This window comes from Acipenser ruthenus, chromosome 24 (genome assembly GCF_902713425.1).
Source record: "Acipenser ruthenus chromosome 24, fAciRut3.2 maternal haplotype, whole genome shotgun sequence".
NCBI classification, from domain to species: Eukaryota; Metazoa; Chordata; class Actinopteri; order Acipenseriformes; family Acipenseridae; genus Acipenser; species Acipenser ruthenus.
Window position 1 is genome coordinate 10,078,660 of NC_081212.1, and position 9,788 is coordinate 10,088,447.

General features: G+C 37.0%; 1 non-coding gene across 1 annotated transcript; it reads right to left on the reverse strand.

Annotated features, from left to right (window-relative positions):
* Positions 1-7,660: 7,660 nt before the first annotated feature.
* LOC117972054 (U7 small nuclear RNA) lies at positions 7,661-7,717 on the reverse strand. Its single transcript, XR_004548456.2, has one exon. It is a non-coding gene; the product is annotated as a U7 small nuclear RNA (small nuclear RNA).
* Positions 7,718-9,788: the final 2,071 nt, after the last annotated feature.

Genomic DNA, 9,788 nt, shown 5'->3' on the forward strand with positions numbered 1-9,788 from the left:
TGCATGGTTAACAGCGCAGGCAATGCCCTGTAAAAAATTGTTATATAGAAGACAAATGTCAAAGACAAATACATGTGTTAGGACACAGAGTGCATGGCCATAGAAACACTTCAGCATGTGTTTTATGAATGTGGGAAAGAGTAAATAAATGGTCACGAAAAATTAGAGATCAAGACATGTGTTAATTTGATATTGTATGGACCGAAAAGGAGGGATTCAAAACAAATAATATAAAAAGGATGGATAATTATAAACTGTAAAAGCAGCATTGTGGATTGTGAGAAATCAAGAAATGTACAAATCAAAAAATGACAAATGTGAATGAATTTTGTAAAATTGTAAAGATTTGAGATTATGTATGTCTAGACATTAATGCCACTGGGAAATCTACATTACATGGAAAATGAATTAATTCTGCGATTCATTTTTGTAAGTAGTGAGATAGAAGATACGTGAAAGAGTATTGTTAAAAGATTGTTTGTTATGAATGTGTTTGTTTTGTTATTGACTATAATTTGATTTAAATTTTTATAATAAACTTTGTAACTGAGGCATGATCCTTGCTAGTTGAAAACTTTAACCAATACCCCGCCGTGGTGACTTGAAATATAGGGTAAGTGCACCTATTAAGCCCATGTACCCATTAAGCCCACTACCATGTTTGACTTCAAATAAAAAAGAAAAAAATATGATATGGGTCATTCATCCAATAGGGTGCCTTTTGTGTCCCTGTGCCATATTTTGGTTAAAATAACTGATTATATTCAAAATAATTAACACATCATAAAGTATTAAGTAATTCCTATACAAAACCACTTGTAAAAACACACTACATAGCATTTAAAGTAAAAAAGGCAACAATATTTAAAGGAAAAATCAGCATTCTCCAATGTCCCTATTCATCTTTTTACAAACTTCTTTAAGAATATAATTAATTAAATCCTAATGTATTTTTAAAATCTCACCAGTATTACAAAACACAACTAGTACATTGTTTTTCAACTATAAATCTGTACAATCAATGTATATTTATTAATATAAATTGAACTATTTAGTGCTGTCCCTGAATCCACTGTCAACCCTGTTACCGGAGATAAAGCCCCTGCAGAACAATGAATTATTCCACAAGTCACATGATCTTCAGCATATGACATCATAATAAAGGAGGAAGACATAGGAAGCAACTTCAGGTATGTGTCTAAGCAGTTTTTCATATATTTTTTTTAAAGCTACTTTGTCTGGGTTCATAAGGTACTTTATAAATGTCAACTATGTTATGCGAAGTTAAGTAGAAAAAAAATATATATACAAAAATGTATAATTAGTTTAATAAACTCCAATAAAGCCTTCACCAGAAGCACACCATGTGCAGCCATGTGCTTTACCAAATTGGACATAAAGGGCAAACTTTGTTATGTAAGTCAACCCTGTTACTGGTCAACTCTGTTACATGTTTAGAGTAACAGAGTTGACTTAAGGTAACATTGTTGATTTAAGAAATTACTATGACGTGGTTGTTGCTCATAATTTAATTATATTTAATTACATTTAAAGGTTAAAATTGATTAAAAACATAAATATGTTTATTTACAGGTAGATTTAGTTAAATGGCACTTACTGCTGCAGAAAAACAACGGCACTATTGTGCACGCCGTGATGCAGATCCATCAAAAAGACAAGAGTATTTGAAAAAAGAACGGCAGACATGGAAAGCAAGGAAAGAAGCAGGGAAGGTGAAGTCAGTGTCAGAACTTGGCGAAAGAGAGAAGCGTAGCAAAAGGAAATACTGGAGAAAAGCTCAGCAGAAGTGTAGGGAAAAGAAAGCAGCAATAGACTCCTTGGCAACACCTCCAGAAAGCCCAGGTGAGGTCCATCAGCCAGGACCTTCAAGGTTAGAGTAAGGCTACAGATTGAAAAACTGCATGCATCCTACATGTATTCGATTTTAAAATATTATTTTTGAATTTAATTGAAATTATTATTCATACTGGCTTTACATATGTATTTAATATATTGTTGGCATAATGTATGCTTAAAAATACATTAATCTATGAACAAAATATGTATTTATTTTTATCATACTTTTTTTTTTTATAGGCAACGCAATCGAAGAAGAAGAACATCTCAAAAGAGAAAAAAAGATACTTCAAGAATTGGAAGATCTAAAGGTTTCTTTCAAACAGCAAAAGAAAGTTTTGGAAAAATATAAAAAGCGGTACCAACGCTTGCTTTAGAAAAGTGAATCGCCTAGAGCTAAAACAAACAGGTTGCTGAAGAGCTTTCCTGCAGAAGATGCAGTTCGGAAAACACTTCTTTTCCATCATTCTTTGATCGAAGACATAAAATTAAAGTATCACACTTCCAGGAAAGAGAGAGAGAAGCAGATTCTATCAAAAATTGTTACTGGCAAAATAGTGAAAAAATATCGACTGCAGAAATTTGCTCAGGATTCATTTGGGTTTTCAAAGAAGCGATGGTAGAGTAACAAACAGACAAGTGAAAATGAATCCTTCACATTTGTAAGAAGAAAAGTAAGCAGAGTCACAGATGAGATTAAAATGTGGCCTCCTTTTATGTCAGAGATGACGTGAGCCAAATTACTATGGGAAAGAAGCAAACTATTACTCAGAACAAAAGAAAAATGCAGAAGAGATTTCTGACTGACACCATGAAGAATCTTCATCGAAACTATCTATTGGAGAATCCAAATACATCGATGTCCTATGTCCTATCAAAATGTTATGTTTTCAAATTGAATTCTTACAGCGCTGTTGTGTACTATTATTATAAAGTTTGTATTTTTACATCAACAATGATAATATGTACATTTAAAAACATTATAGTTCCATATTAAAAACAACCTCCCCAAAAAAACTTACCTTGTTGTTTTGCAGTTGCATAGTTATACAGGTCTTGGCGTAGTTTCCAAAAATCAGCGGTTACTAATGTAAGACAACAGTCTGTTTATTGCAAATTGTAAATGCAAATATTTTTAGGACTGTATTACAATGACATTTGTGACTTCTATATCTGTGAAAGCCTGTTAAAAATAAACAAAATAACCACTGCACATACTGTCCTGTCAATTATGTTACTTTTGTCAATACTGTTACTATGTTGTCAACTATGTTACTTGCAAATATATTACTCCAAAATATTTAATTTTGACCTTTGTAGTAAACTAACTTGATTTATCCAATAGCAAAAGGTAAGAAAAAGATCAATCCTAAATGTTTTGTGAAAATTAAGCTGGTATCTGACAGTTTTATGTAAAAATGTCAGTGCTTAAAAGTTCTATTTGTAGATTCCGTAATATTATTGAGACTAAAAATGGAATTCTTTGATAATTATTTTTTATGCTTCAAGAATTGCATTTAGGGACATAGTATTTGTCTAAAAATGTTTGAATTGAAATGTATACAGCTTAAACACTTTTTCAGAGAGTTACTTATGTGTCCGTAACAGAGTTGACGCAAAATATAGTTTAAACAGGAATTTATGGCTTTTAATTTACAGATTTTCTGTTGTTAAGCTTGGCAAAAGTTTTTTTTGGTTCATTTTAAATGTTCTGTTTATGATAGAAAATGTTTATTTCCCCAAATACACACTGATTTTCATTTTTTTCACAAGGTCCAAAAGGCACCCTATTGGAAGAATGACCCATATGTTCTGCTGCTTGATTTCTCCACCAATGCATGCATTTGTTTTTTCTATACCAGTTTTTATTTTAAGCCAATGAGATGTGTGTTTATTAAGATATGGTTTACCATGTGCCGTCACTTCCTAGTAGCCATTTTGAAAGTGAAGAAAAAACTTTGCTGTGGAGGCGACCCCCAGAAAAACACTTTTTTCACATCTTTTGAGTTTCTTTTGGGGTAAGTACCAATACTTAATGTAAATTTAAGAGATTAATGTTCTTAAATATGCATAGTAAAACTGAGAACAATGATATTAATAATAGTTTCCAGCTAAATCAAAAGATTGCATTAGAGAGGTAGCGATAGTACCACATGGCACAGTCTACATGCTAGGGAAATAAGGTAGTGTGCGACACCAATATAATACATCAGAAGTATTATTGGCTTGCATTTTCCAAAGCATTTTGTCCTATATTAATCTTAAATTAACCTTGAATAGTTGTAATTGTCTATAGTTTTTGTAAAATTCACAATTCTCAGGTGGGCTTAAAGGGTACAGTGCCACAAAAAACAGTGTCTGAGTAGAATGTAAATGAAAATAAGATTAACTTATTAAATTATGATCAATATTAATTTGCATAATGTTGTAGTCTACAGTATTTATTTATAGCCCAGACAATTGGTTTCTAAATACATAATAGGTAGAGTTTTATACAATGTCTTTTTTACCAAAAACTGCCGCTGTTCCAATTAAGCCCAGTGCGCTCCTTTTAAGCCCACTTACATAGACTGTATATAAAATGTATGTTAACAGAATATAATCATATTTTGATTGGAAACATGTAGATTTAATCTAAAAAAATAGCTAAAATGTTACTTTTACAGCTTTAAGATGGCTAAGGTACGAAGAAACTACAGTTCGTGCCCACGCATGTTAGAGGCATGTCGCCTTTACCGAGAGGGTACAGTTAGCAACCTGTCTGCACTGTCCAAGAAATTTGGAGTGGACAGGAAATCCTTGAGGCAGAGAGTGACGAATGACATAAGGGTTGAGGCACATCAGGGACATAAGACCTACCTCAGTACAGAGACAGAGAGGGAGATTTCAGGCTGTCTTCAGGTAGGATAGCCTATAGTAAGCTAAGTTAAACCATATAGCCTAGGTAAACAAGAATAGGAGTAAGGCAGTTGTTAGGCAGTGTGTAAGGAAATTAGGCACTAAATACCAATTAGAAATATGAATTGATTAAAGCCCTTGTTTTAAATTTACCAGTTTTCCCCCTCTATCATTTGTAGGTCCTTTGCCAGTGAGGTTGGGGCTTCACAAAATCAGATCTTTTAGATCTAGTTGAAGAGTATGTGAAGACTAAGGATATGGAGACCCCATTCACAAATGGGAGACCTGGACGGAAGTGGTTTGAGAGGTTTATGAGAGACCACCCAGAGCTTACAGTGCGAAAGTCTGAGCAGTTTCCAGAAGCAAGAGCCAAGGCATCTGTTGACTCATCAGTACATGCCCACTGGTTCAACCAAGTGCTTGGAAAGGCAATGGATGACACAAAGCTGCATGACAAACCACAAAATATATATATAATGTGGATGAAACAGGCTTTGACTGACCCCAGCTCTGAGAAGGTCCTAGCCCCTAAGGGCTTGAAAAATGTCTACCAAAACACAGGAGGGAGTGGTAGAGAGCAAATCACAGTGTGCATTACTGGGAATGCTGCAGGCCAGAGCCTACCCCCCTATGTAGTGTACAAAGGAAAAAACCTTTACAGCACCTGGTGTAAGGATGGTCCTGAATCGGCCAGGTATGCGGTGTCTGATCATGGGTGGATGGAGAGAGCACTATTTGAGGACTACTTCCAAAACCTCTTCTTGAAAGAATCCTCAAAATGGTCTGACATGAGCTCTCCACGGATCCTCATTTTTGATGGCCACGCCTCCCACATCTCCCTGAGAATTGCTGAAATGGCAAAAGAAAACAATGTGGTGCTCCTGCGACTCCCCTCTCACCTCACCCACATTCTGCAACCTTTGGACAAGGCAGTGTTTGGGGAGGTGAAGAGGCAGTGGAGAAAGAAACTACGATGTCACTCACGAGTCTCCAGGGACAAAATCAGGAAAGAAGATTTTCCTTCGAAGTTGAGTGATGTCTTGGAGACAGCTATGAAGTCCGAGAACCTGAAGAGTGGCTTTGGGAGCACCGGGATTTATCCCTTGAACCCTGATCGAGTGAGCAGCGAGGTGACAGAGTTACACACCATACACTGAAGTGGCTGCTGGCAATGCTGATTCACTGGAGGATCTTACCATACAACTGCCCCTTCTCAAAGCCATGCCAGCGAGGAGTACACCTGACACCTTAGTTGTGTCTCCCCCAGCACAATCATGTTCATTACCCTTGCAGACATCTGCCAATGAGGAATCCATGTCCCAGATCATCCTGAGTGTAGAAACCATCCCTGGTTCCAACTTTCTAAACATTACTAACATTGAAGTGGCAAGTCATCCACATGAGCAAATGTCAGCACCCCAGCCATCAACTTCAGCACAGTCAAGCTCGTCTGCCATTGACAAAGACACCATCAAGGATTTCTTTCTAAAACGAATCACACCACGCAATAAAGAAAACATCAAGAAGCAGAGAATCACAACCCTTAAATATGGGGAATCGCTGACATCTGCTCAAGCCATGGCCAGGCTTGCTGAGAATAAAAAGAAGAGAATGGCAAGAAATAAGAAAAAACAGGTCAAGAAAGGAAAGACGACAACACAGAAAAAAGGAGATGCGCCAAAACCAGTTGAACCAACTGAGGATGGCAGCAATGAAGATGCAAAATCACATGGCGATCCCCCCTTCACCATCAAAAAAGATGTATACTATGCTGTAATGTTTACATCACCTGCAGCTTAATACATTGGAAGATCCATTAATGAGTCCACACCCCCTGAGGGAGAAAGATATGTGATGAAGTTTCTTAACAGAGGGCCAGACAACACATATTTTATGCCTCCAAGGGACAAAATTGAAGATGTGGAGAGAAGATTCATACTCTGCAAGGCAGAACTGGAGGGTGCTGGACCATTCCGCTTGAAGAACCATCATGAGATTGAAAGTCAATACAGAAATATGCTTAAAGCAATGAAATAGAGCAAGTCAAGATGTAGCCTAGAATGGCAAGTCAATGTTAATAAAAGCTGCCACAAAAGCAGAGATTCTGTAGTGCAAATGATAAAGAATGACTGTATTCTAAATGATAGATTAACCTTGTTCTTTTTCACTGGTTTGGAATACACTAACATGTTATAAGATGTTGCAAACCTGTGTTTTGTATGATGACCATTTTAAATGTTTTAGGCCGCTTGCATGATGTATTGAAATTACTTTTATGAATTGATTTTAACAGTTAACACTGTTTTCCTGTGAAGGAAATGTATTCAATAGACTTTTTAATGTTTTAGACCTATTAATTAAAATAGATTTATTGACAAAAATCATGTAGTGGGCTTATTTGGAACATACATGGGCTTAAATGGTACATCAGGTACCCATTAAGGCCAGTCGGGACTTTTCACTAATATATCTATTTTTTATTTTGAAAATATAAAAATGGAGTAATATAACTTCACATGAGAGATTAATCTTTCATTTTCTCATCACTTCTCTTCCAGAAACCAGTGAATTATATCTTTAAAATGTCTCAACTTAGATTTTGGTGGGCTTAAAAAGGTACACATACCCTAGTCGCCGCTGGCAATTTTTGACAGTCTCACAGGAGTCTGCTATCATGTAGTTGAAAGAACAGAACAAATGTTGACGCTTTGACATTCTGGGTTTGGTTTTGTATTCTACTGATTGGGCACAACATTTGAGTTGATCTTTTTACTCTTTATAACATACAAGTGTATTTACAAGGTTAGGGGCCGTTTCTCCTGTTGTGTCAATTATATTACTATGCAGCTGGCAGGCATTCGGAACGCGCACGCTAACAACGCGTCATCTTTCATTTTACAAAACACGGGGCATTCGACACGGAGAAAACCTTCTAGACAACTACTAAAAGAGCTAAACATCAATTTGCCTCCCCAGCCATGTTAATAGATATCTGGCTTTTTTCCAGTAGCATTAAAGTTGTGGTGACACACAAAAAAGAAACATGGAAATCTGTTTTGGGGTTGGGGAGTTAACCTACCAAACAATTTACGCACATGAATATACTGTAACGGAACCTGGTAGGTAGGGAACAGTGGGAAGCACCATGAAACAGCTATAATCAAAAAGGGATATCTTTTACTTTTAAAAGTATAAAAATGATCTGGGTAACACAGGCAAAGTGGACAATGGTAGAAAAACAATTACAACAACCAACAAAAATGTTTGATCCAGTCAGTTCTCGTAGAACAAGTCAAATTAACTGAAGGCCTAACTGTAATATGGTAAATTACCATACATACAGCAATTAACCAAACTTCAATATAAAGTAATCAAATATTACATTTAAAACCAATATGTGCAACTAAAATAAAACTTGTGTTGGTACACAAATTAATATTCAAATCGTGAGAAAAACCACACATTCAAAAGACAGCACTTCAATGCAAAACGATCACACACACATTAATTATAAACACAAGTTAGATTAATTGCTGTATGGATAATTGGCAAAATAGCAACTCAATCACTAGGCACAATTGCAGAGTATCACCTAGCGGAGAGTGGCGTTTTTAATAAGTACCCAGTTTTGGTAGTCAGTTTACAAATACAATACTATCAGTAATTCATAAACCATTCAGTGCAAATCAGCAGCAGTAAAAGTTGCATTTAAGCAAGCCCAATTATCAGGCATTTCAGCAGTACATTTCAGCATAGGAGGCTGTGTGGTCCAGTGGTTAAAGAAAAGGGCTTGGAACCAGGAGGTCCCTGGTTCAAATCCCACCTCAGCTACTGACTCATTGTGTGAACCTGAGCAAGTCACTTAACCTCCTTGTGCGCCGTCTTTCGGGTGGGACGTAATTGTAAGCGACTCTGCAGCTGATGCATAGCTCACACACCCTAGTCTCTGTAAGTCGCCTTGGATAAAGGCGTCTGCTAAATAAACAAATAATAATAATAATAATAATAATAATAATAATAATACTTAACCCTGCTTATTTGTTTGAGAACAATAAATACATTAGGAGGTAGGTAACAGATTCAAATGTCCACAGTTACCAGTTTGCTATTACACATAACCCAGCAAAAAGATAACACAAGGAAAGAAAACAAATAAAATACAGAAAGAAAACTTCCCTTCAATGACAAGTCCCCCCCCCCCCCCCAAAAGAGTCTCGCACAGCGCACAGTTTGATTCAGTTAGTTTAGTTACGTTTCAGTTCCGCAGGCAGCGCCGAACCCCGTCAGCGGCCCCTCAGCAGCAACAAAAACCAAACGGGAGTCAAAACCCCCAAAATCAGCTCTCGTAGTCCATCCTGTACATTGCTTTTATTCAGTTTGTTTCTAATTATTCAACAAGTATGCTGTCATTGGTCATAATGCTCAGTCCAATGTTTCAATCAATGCATGACCAAGCCAGCTGCCTCATAACACTTCCCCCTCCTGAAGAGAAAAAAAAGGAAGCGTCCCAACATCCCAATTAAGAAATAACATAATCTTGAGCCCACCTAGGTGGTCTCTGTTGACGAGCAGGCAGTACAGGTATGGGAATCCCAATTGGGTTTGTTACCTGTGCAGTCCCGGAGCCGTTGGCTCCTGGTAATGTTCCAGGTAGCGCAGTACTATGTCCAGCATTGGGTTGTCCAATATTGTCCATAGCAAAGGAATGGGGGGGGGGGTCTTTGGAGTCCAATGCCCAGGTCAGGTCTAGGAGGATTAGGTAGTCGCATCAGATACTCTTTCCAGAACCTTAAAAAGGGGCCTTTAAACCTTCTTTGAAGTTTCGGACACACTCCTCTTTTCCATGCTTGTTCTTTCACCCAAACCAACTCACCCACCGAGTAATATTGAGAGGAGGCTTTGAAGTCATAGATCTCCTTTTGATGGCCTGATGCTTTTTCCTGGTGCCTCTGGACTACTTCTGTAACTGTTTGTAAACCCTCAGCCAATCTAGACACATTCACTGCAGAATTCATACTCTGAGGGTTTCAAAT